Source organism: Corapipo altera, unplaced genomic scaffold (genome assembly GCF_003945725.1).
Source record: "Corapipo altera isolate COAL_440 unplaced genomic scaffold, ASM394572v1 23, whole genome shotgun sequence".
Lineage (NCBI taxonomy): Eukaryota > Metazoa > Chordata > Aves > Passeriformes > Pipridae > Corapipo > Corapipo altera.
Window position 1 is genome coordinate 24,026,422 of NW_020884878.1, and position 17,201 is coordinate 24,043,622.

Here is a 17,201-nt window from a genome sequence, read left to right on the forward strand (position 1 = left end):
TTTCCATGTTACACTGCTTGTTGAATATGACACTTTGTGCATTCCTATAGTGTGAGAACTACAAAGTGACATTAAGAGGTTTTGTCACATTGAGAATTTACAAGATAGCATTTTTAATGAGGGAGAAAATCTGTGAGTGCTTTCTTTAATTTATTACTACATAATGAACCTTCATTCAGCTTATATTACTGATGAATGTGTGCCTAAAAGAAAAAAAAACAGAAAGAAGTACGTATGGGGTTTTTTATATATCATAGTTTCCTTGGGATCTACATTCTGATTTCCCGCTTTATGCTACTTCTGATCAGTTACACAATGGAAAACAATAAGAAATTAATTGCCAAAAGCTTATATGTCATGGTATTGTGTGGAAAAGTGTGCTTTTCCCCCTTTTAATCGGTTTACTTCACAGTCAGTACCAGAGTACACCCGAACCATTTTTAGAGGTCTAGACTGGTCAAAGGAGGGCTACCACACACGAAGTAAGAGTCATTCTTGAAAAATACATCTGCTTCTATATCATCTTCAATTAAATGATATTTACTGCCTGTCTACTGGTCTGTATGGATAAATATACCAAGCAGTATCACCTAAAAAAGGACATCCTTTTAAAGGTTTGACTGGATATATTAACACTGTAGAACTGAAGGATTGTGAGGAACAGGGATAAGGAGACATATCCCTTCCCTCTCTTTCAGTGCTCATGTTCAGTTCTACACAACCTGCATGTCGCAATTCTGTTGTTCTCATCAGCTGCCTTGTACTTATAATGCAAGAACATTCTCCCTGAATGTTGTAAAGCCATGTGTTGCCAGAAAGAAGTGAGTTCAGGAATATACTTTTGCGTTATACTAACCTGTAGCATAAAAGACCTCTGAGGAATCCATGTTCTAGTCTGTATGAGAGAGGCATCAAGATGTTGGAGGGGCTTTCTAAAAGCTGGCAAGCATGTCAAAGACGGTTTACCCCTGCCCACTTTCTTACTCATGTTTCTGTGAAAAGGTCTCTGTGAAAGGCCTTTTTCAAAGTTAAGCTCTGGGAGAGCTTTATCCCAGATTTTACACAAAGATTCTTATGTAAACATGTTAAATGTTTCAAAGTATGAAAAAATTCTTACTGTGTTGTAGCTTTATATCCAACTTTTATTAATTTGTAACTCACAATTGTGACCAAGAAACATTTTTACCAGCATTCTAGATAACACAAAGAAGAAGACTGGACTCCTGTGAAATACCTGAGAAAGGTAGGGAAAAAAAAATATAATTACATAGCAAGTTAATGAAAGCACCAGCTCTATTACATTAATTTTTAAAATAATATCTATCCTTCCTACACCGTTAGAATGTCTCCAGATCTGAAGTTTCATGCTATAATAGCTCAACTAAGTATGTCAGGTACTTCTGTTTGAAATTGGCACTTGATTGCTGTATCTTCTGAAGTTTAAAGTTTTTTTATTCTTTTTTTGTGTTTCTGCTCTTATATTTCAGCAGTTCAAATATGGAATTAGAGTCAGAACCATGATATAGCGTTGGAAACTGTATTTTCAGTGAAAAAATCACAAGATCTGTGGGAAAATTGCACTTCTAGTTTGGACAGTAAATCTCAACAAACTCAAATTTATCCGAAGTTGGCCAGAAAGTCAAAACTTAAAAATTTGTAGATATTTCTAAAAAGAAAGGCTTTATTTCTTGAAATATATGCTACTGAAATTTATTCTGACATTTTTAAAGCTGTGCAATTTTTCATTTTTAAATAGCACTTGAGATTTTCCTCAACAGAGTGCAACCAGTTAGAAGCAGGGGGGAAAAAAGGGAAAACTTTAGTTTTCAAGTCAAATGAACATTAAGTTGAAGCAAAATGTATAATTTTATCTTATTTTGTTGAATCACTCACATCCTTACCCCAAGATTTCTGTTTTAGTTTCACCTCAACAGATTTTAACTTTTTCCATTTTTGTTCCAGCCACCATTCTCAAGACAGTTATTGCAAGACGTGATTGCCCAGTTTGTCATTTTCTGCGTGTCTCTCTGGGAAAATCACTTTCCTTACATCAGATAACACCAATACTCTAGTATTTGAAAGCAGAGGCAACACTACATGCTTATTCCATGGTGTTGTTAAGCATGAAACAAGGTTTGTAAATGAGTTTGTGTTTCCTCAGGGTTTTTCATTGAAAGGGAAGAGAGAATTATTTTTCAGTGCATCAGACAGTTTTTCTGGAAGAAATGTTCACTCATTGGCTTAAGACAAAACACTGGTAGGTACTACTTAGGCTACAGAAGCAGTACAGTTGCTGTAGGAATACTGAGTTCAGTCTCTGCCAGACTCAACCTCAGTGATTTTACTGACTTTTAATAGTCAAGTTTTATGTCATAGGAAAAGATTGACAAAAATCTGTAACTTGCAAGCCAGGAGGTAGAAAGGCAAAAATGAATTATGAGACAGGTGCTTCCTGTTACAGTAGGGCTAACATTGTAGTTCTTATGAATGTGAATAATTTCACATCAATAAATAACCAGCAAATGTAGATAACATTTATTTTTTGTTGGAACCACCTTTTACAGCTGTAAAATAAAGCCAAAAGTGAAGAAGACAAGAAAGCACCAATTTGTTTCTTAGAATCTTTATATGTTATTTTAATTGTATTTAAACCTGATGGATTTACAGTTAGAATAGACATGTGGGTTAATGCTCATAAGTAATATGCATTGTTGACTCTTCCTCTTTTTGTTGGCCTCCAAAATTCAGGAGTTTGTTTCTACAAGTGCTGAGGAACCATGTCTTGTATAACTTGAGTACTACCTCTTGCTTACCTTGTAGAAGCTGAAGTCAAGAAGAATGGTGTTAAAATTTCTAACTGCAGGAAAAAAGGCACACTCACAGGTATACTACCATTTGTATGTAAGAAAGAGCTGAATAAGGTCCTTTGTATAGAAAACACGAAAGAAATTATGTATTTGCACTTTGAAGAGTAGAAATGAACAAATAAAAAATAGCAATAATGAAAAATTAATAGAATCTTGTGTACAAACCATTCAGACCTAGTTTTGACCACTAAACTATGTGTAAGGAAGGATGCACTATTTATTGTACAGAAAATATTGAAACTTTGTGAAATTAAGCCTAATTTAAGACTAGACTGTACTTTTTTTGCTAGGTTGTAGAAATACCTTAGCAGAGGATGAACAGAGTGCCCAGCAGTCTACTGTTGGCACTATCTGGCCTTGACTCCAGGCCCCTCTTTCTCCTGTCCTAGTTGAAAATTTTGTCTTTTGATCAAAGTGCAACAGCATCAACACGAGAAACTGAAAGCAGTTTGCTGGAAAGCTCTTGGCATAGTTGTTAAGTATCTCTATTAGCTGTCCTAAATCAGGCAGGGTATAAATTAAAGCCTTGATTGACTGCATAAAGACTGCTTACTGTCTTAACCATTACTCCCACTTTTCACCCAAACAAGATTCCAAACCTAAACAATCCCACTATTTCCCTCCTCAGGCAAGTCCAGGAACAAAACATCTGTCTTAGTCTTTCCTTCCTGGTTCTTTGGCATTATCTTGCCTCTTTGTACTACCCATAGTTGGCAGTTTGGGCACTGAGAGCATAGAACAGCTGTTTTCAATTCCTCCCCTTGGCTCCATAGACTACAACTATACTCATAAATCAAACATTCCCAGGATCATTCTTATCACTGAGGCCAGCTGGAATAGAGCATCTCATGTCCACACTATTGCACTCTTTCCCCCTCCAACAAGGGTGACATCATCCAAATTGTCTAACAGTACTAGTCCTTGGCCTGTTGTAACTCCCAACTGTGCATGGTAATTGTCTGGGAGAGTCATAGTTGACCCAGAGCCAGAACTGCATCAGAGAGTTTTTAACAGATAATTATGTTCCAAAGGTCCAGCATGTTCCCTGCATGATTCTAGTATAAATGCAGTTATATAATTCTTTGACAGAAGTAGATGGGAACTGCAAAGAAAGTCTTTCTTATCCGTGCATAAGTATGTAAGGATATTCAGCTTTACTAAAGTCTAGGAGAAATAGACTGTAAACATGGTGCTTCCCAAATCCACTTTTTATCAAGCTGTTCAAGAGACAAATTTCTATTAAAACAAATCTGGCAAAGTGACAAGCAATTGAAAACAAGGTCCTATGTGTGTTTATTCAAATTGGTATACCATTAATAGGTATCCTACAGTTGTAAGTTTGCATGTTAAAAACCATTTTCCTGAAAGGCTTGATTTTCAAGTCTACCAGCACAATTTACACTTTCATTTTTGCAACTGCATCTTATACTAGGAATGCATATCTGGATATTTGAGACTGTGATCAGTTCGTTGTTTGTGAAAATTATGTAGTGGAGAACTATAAGTACTAAATTTTAGTGTATTTCTCTTCCTTCAAGATTGTAACTTTCTGTGATTCATTAGTTTCAGCAAGCTGTGCAATTTCGCAGCTTGTGCACAAAAATGGAAAATATTAATTAGCAATATTCTTATTGTTTGTTTAAGAAAAACATTACAAACTGGTTGAAATCTGCTCCCACATTTTCCTGTACTTACTCCAATGTGTGGAGGAAAATTGCTGGTAGTGTTAGAAAGCATTAAAAAGATTAAATATAGATATCTAGCCTTAGGGAGTGTAAATTAGCATGTTTTTAATTGATTGCAATATTCAGGGAAACACTCCTCAAAGAAAATTAATTTTAGAGCAGCATATTTTGACAAGCACACGTGCCAATTTAAAAATCTGCGATCAACTTAAAATAGATTTTAAAGACAACAAAGGACTGTTTCTAATATTATAGCAATGAACATGGTCTTTTAAGCATAGTTTCTCTGGAACTGATTCACATAGTATGTAGCAATTGCCACAACCTTTCAACATTTTTAAATAGAGTTTTTAGGGGCATATTTTAATCTGAGTTACACTGGAGTGAATAGAATAATTCCTTTGAAGATAACAGTTGCCCCTAATATGTGGCAGTGTAATTGAGAGCAGAATTGAGCATACAAAGCCCTTGACTGAAAGAAAACACCACTTGGCTTAAAACTGGGAACACTAAGAGACTGCTTGCTAGGCAGGCTAATCAATGGCACCTCAAACACTGAGTGGAATCTTTAAATGTTCATTAATATTATGTTGCTTTTTCACTCTCCATTTTGTATTTCAGAACTCTCTTCTCTAATTGGCGCAGGTGGATTTCCATCCATTTTTCCATGCTTACATTAATCCTGCATACAGTACATAAAGATGGGATGGTATGAAAGAGTCAACTGATTCTTGGTGAAGCTGCTAGCTTAGCCTGCTCTTATTTAATAAACAAGGACAGAAGAATTGCCTAGGATTTATTCAATAACAGATACAGTCATCTCTCATCTTTCATTTCTTAAGGACTAAGGACTTAGGAATACTTAGGTGTAGTGGTGTACTAGAGCATCAAGAACTTTCCTGCAGTCTAGAGTTAGATTTGTGTGCTTCTGCAAATGCTCCTGCAAACTCGTACTGGTTTATCATAGGAGAGATAATTAGGATTGTGTATGTAATGTATTATAATATTTATTTGTATAATAATTGTAATATAATTCCCTTCTCCCCATATTGAGTCTTGTGTTGTGTCTGGAAAACCCCTCTCACACTGGGTTGAGTTGTGGAGGGGGGTTTGGACTTGGGAATTGGATTTTTAGGGGTCTCAAACCACCATAGCCTGTGTGAACATCACGAACAAAAGGACTCTGGAAGGCTCCTGCACCTGGTTCAGGGCAATCTCAAGCACAAATACAGGCTGGGTGGAAAATGGATTGAGAGAAGCTCTCCAGCAAGGACTTTGGAGGTGTTGGTGGATGAGTAATTGACATGTCCCAACAGCAATGTACTCTTGCAGCCCAGAGGTCACCTGTATCCTGGGCTGCACCAAGAACAGCCTGACCAGCAGGTCAAGATAGGTGACTGTCCCCCTCTACTCTGATCTCATGTGACCCCACCTGGAGTACTGTGTCCAGCTCTGGACATGATGTGGAAATGCTGGAGTGAGTCCAGATGAGTGCCACCAAGATGATCTGAGGGCTGGAGGATCTCTTTTGTGAAGACAGCCTGAGAGATTTTTGGTTGTTCAGCCTGGAGAATAAAAGGCTCCAACTAGACCTTATCACAGCCTTGCAATACCTAAAGGGGGCAACAAGAGAGTTGGAGAAAGACTTTTTACAAGGGCCTGTAGTGACAGGACAAGGCTGAAACTGGACAGATTTATATAAGATATTACAAAGAAATTCTTTACCATGAGGATAGTGAGGCACTGTAACAGCTTAATACAAGCAGAAACAAAGCTTTGCTTCTTCCAGTCCAAAGGTTCTTTCTAAGATAAGCAGTTCTATTATTCTATGATTCTTGAAATTTCTGCAGAAAGCAAATAAAAAAAACTGAGAAAGAGTTGAAATGAAAAAAATAAGTTTAAATGCTTGCAATTAATTTCTCACTTCTCATATTGATGTAGTCATTAGTCTTGTCAACTATTTCATGCTATATGTCTCTTTTTTTTCATCTAGTGGGATCAAAGACAATTTCATAACATAAACATGTATTGAAAGATATCTTGACCTTGCTCCTGAAAGCTGCATTTAATGAAAAGTACCAACCATCTTTTTTGATTAATATATTCTTATAGTAAATAATACATAAATTATATTTTGAGTTACAAAAGAACAATTTCTGTCCTCATTTGAAATTCAGAAAACACACAGATTACACTTTCAGGTGGTAAAAGCTCTGGGGTTTCCTGGCTGTCTTTTGTGTTACACAGTCTTGTAGAGTGCTAAAGGCTGACAGATGCTTATCAAACATTCATGTAAACACTACTATCAAAGCTATGCTTTCTGGTACTGGCTCCACGTGAGAGGGTCAGCATGAAACATAATTAAAGGAAGGCCAAAGACAGAAATGTCATGCCATCAGCCTTTGCTGTATTAGAGGACTCACACAGTGCTCTCTCTAGCAAAAAACAATAGTGTTAGAAAAACAGTAAAAGATACGGAAATCAAGGAATGGAATTTTTGAAAGTGCTCATATATTTTAGAGTACATATGTTCAAAACGAAATTTCTCCCTAGCTAGTTGCACGTTTTTTTTTCAAAACATTACCAAAATGCTTAGATTAAAAAACCCAACGTAATAACCTTTACACTTCAATGCCTGACTTTAGACATTTGCCTCATACTTAATATTATTGCATTAATTATTATTGACAGTAACTCCTCAGTAATTTTTTCATCTGCATGTCAAAAGATAGGGGATAAAGAATAATTAAAGGGATAATTCTCTAGGCAGAGGATTCACATTAAAACTTATCGACATACTTATTGTTAGAGCCACAAAAAAACTCATGCACTGCAGAGGTAAGTGTGGTATTATTCACTGTTAGCACAACCTGTAGTGCCACTCAAGGCACAAAATCTCCTGCTAATTAGGGTCACACAAAAGCAACTAACCTCTGTTCTCAGATGCAAACAGGATGAGCAGTCTGCTGGTAAACCAGGTTTGAGTTCATCTAGGAGAAGCACTTGCCTTGAAATCAAGAAAGCCCAGGATCTCAAATGTCTTTTTGTCTTGAAAACTTATGAGTTCCATACTTTTCATATGAAACAAGAAGAGATATGACAGAAAAATGGGTCAGTGCATGCAAACATCATGCAGAATGTTCTCAAGACCCTAAAAATATTGACATGTATTTTATAAATAAATATTTCAGTCTTGAGGTTTCAGCTTATCTTTGTAGTTAAAGTAATTCTGAAGTAAATTGGCATCATTTTTAATAATTGGACTAACTAAAAAGTGAATGTGAAAATAACATTAGGGTTCATTTAACGTAAAAGGTACTTTTGAAATAGGCACCTGAACTCCTTCCTTAGGTAATTCTCAGATAAATTTTTTTTATTAGTATCCGAGAGTAATCAGATATCAGAACTAGGATTTGGATGGAAATTGAGTAAAGAAAACAATAGCACGGGCTGTATTTTGATTTTATCCTTTTCCTTTCTTCCTTACAATCCTCTAATACCTTGTCTTTTTATATAGTATTTCTGTTTGTTTTGATGTTTTAAGCCTTGCATGATTATGTTCTACATCTAAAATTTTGTGAAGGTACACCAATGCCCCTTATGTTACTCAAATTGATCAGTGATTTTTGGAGCTATAGTTATATAAATACTTATGAAATACTTATGTAAATGTAAAACAATTTGTAATTTTTAATTTATTATTTGAATAGAGGAAAGGAAGTTTGCAATGTGCTCAGAAGCAAATAAATTGAAGATTAATATCACCTAAAAACTTAAAAATGACAAATATATGACTACATATTATCCATTTTGATGCAACATAAACATGAAAAATTTTTGCTATATATGTAGATATATGGTCAAAAATCCATGAAGAACAGACCATAAGACAAATCAATTGTTTCAAAAGTATTGTAGACTAAAAATTCTGACCATCTGACATCTTATTTTGTCTTTTATTTTCTTTTATTTCTAATTATTTTTTAATATGGCAGTGAAAATTTGGGGCTTGTGTTTTGAGTTGTGAACTTTCACCATAAATATATTGCCTATATATGTAAACAGTAGTTTTCATACTAGTACCAACACATGAAGAGGACTTCAAATATAAACAAGCTTGCAGTTAGTCTTTTTACTTCCACTTCATAATAACATTGAAACAACTTCTATTCTCCCAAATGGTGGAAATATTGTAAATCGTAGAAACACGGCTCTCAGCTGCAGCAATAGGGAATACAACTATAGCTCTGTATTTTTTCAAGTAGTGATGTGCATAACATTTGACACATCCACTCTTGTGCTGTTGCCTGGCTGTCTGCCATCCACTGCTACATCTTCTGTAGTAACACAAATCCAATGCCTATAATAATAGTCTTTTTAATCCTTCTCAATCTGACAGGCTGAAGCCAAGAGGAGAAAATAATAACCAACTATGCAAATAATGTTTTAGATTATATCCAGATATGACACATCATCTAACTCTCTAAAAAGTGAGCCTAGTTACTGTAACCGTAGTGCTTTTAGGGAGGGGAAAGACATCAGTGCTGAAGCCATAGCTTGGCTGATGGCCTAATAAATGATCTTTTTTATTTTCCATTTATACAGCACAAAGTGTAATTAACATAGAAATGTATTGACTCTATTAACTTAGTGGCATTTACGTGAAATCACTGCAGTCAGTGCAACTGCAAATATATAGAGATAAAAAAGTCAACTTTCAAATTGAAACATCTTTTAAAACTACATTATTAAATGTGTAGAAACATAATGGAAGGATAAGTATTTACTTGGTGAAAGAGGACATCCAAAACAACATATAAAATAACAGTAACTGTATGTACAGTAAAAATTGAGAAAGAATGTTTAGGAGTGTATTTTTTAGTTTATCACTATACCCTTTCCACAAGGTTTATATTTTCAGAAGATAGGATAAATATATTTGCAATGAAGGATTAAGGCTATAACACTCTTGCAATACTGAAAAAAACTCAAACCATCAACAATCAAACAAACAAAACCAAGAAACACCAAAACCTTTTTTTACTGTATGTAAAATTGAGTCAGACATAAAGAAGTTCATTATAACCTCATTATCTGTCAGCAGTCCTCACCTGTGGATGCTACATTCATGGAATAGCTATGCATAATTTATACGTGTGTTACCACATTGAGCTATCAGTCAAACAAAAACTCACTACTTAGTGATGTGTGCACACAGAAAGGATGCAGAAATAAAGTTGTAAATATCAAAAAGAATAAGAATACCTCATTTTTTTACTCCTTGTCCTCCTCCTTCTCACCTTCCTCCTTTTCCTTCTCTACATACTAGAGATTTACTAACTGTGAAATAATAATATTAATTAAAATTTGTTATTGTGTAATTATGTATATTTAAAATTGATTATTTTATATGGAAAACCACTTATCTTCTAAAAATTACAGACATAAGTTTCTTGAAAATTGCTGAATTATTATAGGTAGATGTGCAAATATTCATTTGTGAGGTAAAGTGAAGACCAAATCAAATCTTGTAAAAATAAACCAAATGGAGTTAAATCCAGTGAGAATCTAGGTGATTCTTGGATTAACATAATGCCATAGAGATGCACACAGTGGACAATGCCTCTTCTGTAGAAATTTCCCATTAATATTAGATAATTTCTAAGTTCTTCAGAACAAAATCTCAGTGGATTTTTGAAACTTACAGCTATTAAGAAGCTATTAAGAAAGTCTAGAGAAGAAAGATGAAATAAATTATGAAGAAAGATGAAAGCCTGGGAATCAACAAGTCTAAAAAAAGGTTAAAGAGGGATATGATAAAGCATATTCTTAAGTTCTAGAAGCTGAGAGAAGTCACTGGATTACTCCCACTCAAAAAAGGTCTAACTCTATGTCATCAACAGAACACGTTATGATGATTCAAATAATTGCCAAGGGTAGCTGAACATTACCTTCTCCAAAAAAATATTTCTTCACTGTTTTGTCATTTGATTTCTCTTTTTAGATGAAATAAACATTTCAACCAAAGTCAACATGTATTCTTAAAATAGGTGGTACTGCTTGGACTCAAAAACAGAGAGAGAAAAATGTGTGTGAATAATATACAATTCTGTGTCTAAAACCTATCTACTAAGTATTATTTATATTTCAGTAGTGATTTTATTTCTCCCATCAGATTCTCAGCAGAATATTTACAATATGACAGATATTTTCATTTTACTTTATGCAGCACTTTCTGCTATTTATGCATGGTCTTTTTCATACTGAAAACAAAGAAATTGGCACAGTCCATTTAACAGAGTCCATTGGTGTTTCATCAGCTATTGATGAGATTTATGTGTAAAAGTGGCAAAACATTTCAATGTCATTATTTGTAACTCATTTACAAACAAGTCTAAATGTGACCAAAGAGAGATGACAGGATACAAGACAACATATTGCTGTGTGAGTGCCCACCAATAACTATACATGAAAGTGCACCTTTGATAATGGCTTATGCAAAATGGCATAGCCTCTCATGAACTGAACGAGTATATATACTGACATTAGTAAAACTGCTGCACTGCTTTGCTTCTCTCCATACAGATAATTCCAAAATTATTTTTCTCATTTTTTTTCTTGTAGAATAGCATCTCATTATCCATATATCTTTTATTGTTTAGCAAATGCAGTTGTTTTCCATGTGTGTATCACATTTAACCTCCGAGGAGTCTACTATTTTAATAGAATCTACTTTGAGGTGAAAATATTAATTTTTTCAAGAAAGACAATACTCTTAAAAAGCATCATGTCTTAATTAAAGAGCTTAAATCAGAAGAATGACTATGTGAAGTTGATCCTTTCTTGTAATCCTGGAAACAGAGAGAAGTGATCTTTCTCTTTTTTAACAACTGTTCATTTATCGCAGAGGGAGATAAATGAGTTCCACCCAGCTACTGAAGACTTAAGAATTTTATTGAAGATCCCCAAAGCAGAAGTGCTCTTTGTTCTGTGTATGTATAAAAGGCCTGATCAAAAGCATAGGGAACCAGTAGGAGCCTTTCCCACTATGCATCCCATGGCCCTTAGTATAAAAGATGAGGTTTATTGCCGTCTTCTCAGTCACAACTTTTCTGTGTATAAATGTACAGTGTTATGCATAGCTGATGACTGCCTTGTGGTTACTAGCAAAAATTTTCCAAAAAGGTTAAGGACAATTTTGCTACAGCTGACATAGTACATATTCCTGTGTACATATTACTTTACATGGATTTTTATATTTCTCTTATAACTTTCAACATTCATTTGTTTTGAATCAGTTTAGCCATCCTTGACATTATACTCTTTCAAGAAGACTAAATTTCAATGCTGTTTTGAAATTTTAACATGAATTTTGATGAGCCAAGGAAAATGAAAAATGGGAGAGCAGTAAGTGAGAGGTGGCAGACCAACATTTTTATCTTGGCATAAGACACACTGGAATAGTTAAAAAAGTTTTGATGTACACAGTCCCTGAAGGACTTAAAGAAAAAGAGTGAGGAAATTAGTGCAAAAGCTTCTCAAACAAAAAAAGTAGGCTTATATTATGGCTGTGACTGAAAGAATCATTCTGCTTATTTTTAACAACATTGGAAAGTGACTTAAGTGCAGTGTACAATCAGTCATATGACTGATGGCCTAGTAAACAACTATTAGATCTTGTAGAGAAATAAAAGCTTAGAACCAGCAACTGGAAATTGAAACCAGAGAAGTTTAGGCATATTAGGCAGACCTGTATATTTTTTAAAAAAGGGAAAAGACAAGTCACTGGACCAAGTTACCAAGGGACGAGTCAGCTTGTTCCTCCCTTGCTAAAGTCCTGGTTAAACCTGGTTGCCTTCTTAGAAGGTACAATTTATTCACAAAGTGATGATGATTTAGTCAAACTTTTGACATTGAGTTCAATGCAGACATAATTGGATAAAATGTAGTGATACAGATTTAACAGTGTTTTTTATTCTTAAAGTCTGTTAAACTGAGTAGCTAAAGTTACTTTGGACTGCATGGTATAATTGGACTAAATATTGCTCTGCAGTCTATTTTAACCATCCTGTAAATTTCATTAGATATTTCTATTAATTTCTCGGTGAGTACTGTCAGACAGCTTCCAAGCGAATATGCTATCTATAAGAAAAAGTTTATTTCGAGTTGTAGATGTCACCACTAAGTTGAAGAAAAGCATCTTCTGATGAGCTACTTCAAAGCTATATGTTTGGGGATTTTGCTGAGAAGAAAAACTTGTTTACCTAAACCAGAAATTAAGGACACATAATATATGCTGAGAATGTCAATGGTATAGTTTTCTTGCCTAGAAATGCCAGACATTTGAATAATCAGTCAGTATTCTTTGGCCCAGCACGCAAAGCTCTGGAATGACTTACTGGGAGGAAACTTACAAGACAGCCAGCAATCTGTCAATGGGTTACCAGGGTAACCTTTGTGCAAGCATTCATAACACTATGAGCACATCATTTCAGCCTATTTACTTACTGTTGTTATTTTTTTCCTTATCCTCCAATAAGAGAGATCTGCAGAGCTTTAAGGTTGCCGTAGAAATAAAATAAATGAAATGTTGCAGGAAATAAACCCACAGCAGTTATTATTTAATTCTTGTTTTGTGTCAGTTTTGTCTTACTTTCTTAGTTGATAGCTTTTAAGAACAAAACATAAACCTTCATTAAAGAATTCTGTCACTGACTGCCTCTACTGTACAAGGTGTAGAGCTACTACAGTTACTCTTTTTTCCATTTAATATATGGCAAATATATTCACATCTTGTGATGCTTTACTTATATGAAAAAAACGTGGCCGTTTCAACCCAAATGTTCATCATAATCTTCTCTGTCTTATACATACTGAATAGCATTGTAAAACTGGACATCAATGTATAATCATCAATATCTACCTCTGTCAGTAAATTATTGGATCTATTAATTAGCAAATTGATTAGTTTTATATTATCAAATGTGTATGCAGTTTTTACCACACAAAGCCAGGCTCTCAGGCTTTGCTCATGTCAGAAGAAAATCTGCAGTGTATTTGTATATGTGCCATCATGACTGTCTGTATCTAAACTACCACACTGAAATACTCCTCTCAGAGCATTTAAAATGAAGCATTATTCTTCCAGTTTTATAGTAGTAGCCAGTTGTTTTACATTGATATATTGGGCTGCATCAGCATATCTCTACAGCTTTCTCCATACAATCTTGTACATTTGTATGTAATGTATATACTTTATTTCTGCTCTCTCTGTGTTATTCTATTCAAGTCTGGCTATACTCTTCTTCAATGGCATGCATAAAAGAACTTGATATCTTTTATCTTGACCTGTATTGTGGAGCTTCCTCTATCCTGCAGAAATGTAATTATTTAAAAGAAACTATCCGGTAATTTGTGACTGGATGCCATCATGCACTTTTCTAAAAGATTTACAAGGCTGAGAGAAATTTATTATGTGATTATGGAGAAGTGTTAGAGTTAGGCTGACTACACTGAAAGAGTGTGCTCTTGCCTTTCAGCTAAGGAGAAATCTTTGCAAGTTCTAACCTGCAGCAAGACAGCCCACCTGACATTCATTCCCATTGAAACCATCAACTAAAGGAGCTTCCCTTTCAGCTTTTTTTCTCTTTATTTCTTTTAGTCTTTGAATAACACCTAGGAGATGGAAAGTATCTGCTTTTGAGTAGGGACTGGTATATTTTCTCTAAGACGTTTCTATAATGCAGGAAAGTGAAACAGCTGATGTGATATTTTCCATCCTTAGCTACTGTGACCATTCTGAGACACAGTAATGACTATTTCAGCTATAGCTTACAATTTTCTCAACTCTAAAAACACGTTAAAATATTTAGAAATATATTTCAGTTTAGATGAAAAATAAGTTATTTGAGTGTGGTACCCATCCAGGAAGTGATGGTAGAGAAACCAGAGAACTAGCTATTAGATTTGGGCCCCAGGACATATCTTGACTCATAAGACAAAACAGGGAAGCCAGGAAGGGGTCCTGGATTGTTGGGGGCTGCCTCTGATCTGCTTGCCACTGGTCTAGGCGTCCAGCAAAGCAGGCTTCAACACTACATGATATCACATGGTTCACCTGATGGGACAACCATACTAATGTTCATTCTCTCGTTGCTTTTAGGAAGCTTGGTCAAGAGTCTCTATAAATTTCTACAGTCTACTACATACGCATATCTTGAGAGCAGTGAGGTAAATATAATGACATAGATACATACCTTGAAGTATACATATTTGAAACATGACAGAAACTGTACTATGTTTTGGGAGATGTTTTGATTACATATCATTCCACTGATAAATGTTATTTAACCAAACTTAACTGTTTAACAAATAAGGATTATTTTCAGTTTATTTCCAGAGAAGACATTTTGTTTTCCATTTCAACTTGCCATATTGAAATCACTGACCATGTTGGTAAAATTTTACAATTTGATATTGCTGGGTTCATGTTTTCAACACAATATGTATATAAATATGATTAACTTTGTTTCATTAAATATAGCATCTTTTAGCTTTGTACTTTCACACATGAAAATAATATTCATGTGTGTTTGGCAAATAAGTTACGTGAAGCTGCTACACAAGATGTGAGTAGCAAATACAGCATATGCTCAAAGTAAGGTACAAAGTCATACTTTTAAGCAACTATGCTAAATTCTCAAATTTTCAGAATGTAGATCAAAATAATGAAAAAGTACTTCTTGCCAAACATATATTACACATTTTGAGAAGCAGAGAGAAAGGGAAAAAAATGCATTTAAGCACAATTTTTCATTTGAGTCTTGACCCTTAGTGTCCTCATTCCTCAGCTCTACCAATGCTTTCACAATTCTAGTAAGGACTGGCTTTTTTTTTTCTCAGAAGAGAAAATATTCACCATAGATTATGGCTTTCTAAACTGAGTTAATCAAAAGCAGAAGTTGAGTAACAGAAAAATCAATCTGGGGTTACAGTGCTGTTTAATGTTTTTTAGAATATTTGTTTAGTCTTCACTGGTGACTTAATAAGAAGCCTTCATGAAGATGCTTGTTTGAAACAGTTACTGGCATAGGAATAACTGAGTATACAGGAGTGTAAGTTTTTTCATTTGCCTGTAAAATGTTTGTTTGAATAAAATATATGTTTTTTTTACTTTATAAACCACATGCAGATATGAATGCTGGTTTCGAAAAGAAGGATTATAAGACAAAGAGGGATCAATAGGTTACTTCAGGCATTCATTTTGCTGAAACTTTACATATTGCTTTGAAATTTTATCTTGCATCACTTTAAAGTGCATTTAGCCAGATCTGCAATCTGTATAAACTGGGGATAGCATTCGCTTGACTTTTTTGAAGTTTTTGGAAACTTATTGCAAAAGAACTAAAATGTGTTAGGGACAATCCCTACTGAAGCTGTTTGTAGGTTCTTAAAAATTTACATCTGAATTTACATTTTCAAGTTAAATTTACTGTGTGCTTATCCTCCTTATGCTGTTGGTTGAATTGAAAGTGATGTTTTCGGCTGAACATTGAACATAAATTTCAGCTAAAACAGATCAGCTATTCTTTGGAAATAGAAAAAAAAGTTCATCTTTACGAAAAAAAGATGAAACTAGGATGAAAAAAGATGAAAACACTAGATTTCTTCATCCAAATGAAGAAACCTAGTGTTTTTATACTTTAAGCAAAGTCTTGGAACTGGGGAGCTGGAGAAACAGAAAGTATCAACATGAGGTCAGAGAGCTGTTTTTTATCTGTGTGAAAGACACCTGCCTTTGGCTGTCTTACAAACTCCAGAAAAAATGTTGTTTGCACATGCTAAATTGTGTGTGTCTGCCAATGTATTCTCTGAAGATGCCATCTGTGTTGAGCATGTGGCAGCACAAGGAGACTCTTTGTGAATTCCAGGGTTCACTGAGGTTATGGGCACACAAACCACAATCAAGAAGGCTCCCTCCGGAAGATGCAACAGGGGGCTTGCTGTTTCTCAGTGACAGTGGCAGAAGATGATGCACCATATGCAAAAACCAAAATGTATGTACAAACCTGGGTACAAGTCTTTATGAGGTAAATGTTTTTCTAACTCAACAAACTTCTACTCATGTAAGAAAACATATTTATGACACTGACTACAGTTATCCTATCTATGTACATTTTCGGGACATTTCTCTTTTCAGTATTGTTCCAACAACTGAGATGTCATTAGGGTCTAGTGAACCATTTCAATTGATGTCTCACAGATTTTACAACAAATTATAAACGAAAAGAAAATAAATTGATTTAGTAATTTTCATAAGGTTTTTCTTTTATTAATAAGAAAACCAGATTACTACCCTAATTTAATAACTATATGTATATTTTACACAAGCAACATTTCAAGAAATGGATCAATATTTCAGTAAAATATTGTGATCCAAAGTATCCTATTATTTTAGATTTCTACCTTTCACGATATTTGCTTTTTATTGCTGTTTTGTTTCTTGTCGTAAATGTCAACAATGTGCAACCTGAAGTAATTATGAGGGAAAGTGATAGTATATTTGCTAGCAGTGGAAATGCCAGAAGTAGTGTGTCTTCTAGTTTATTTTCTCCCTCAGTTATATGCTATTATTTTAGCCAGACATGTT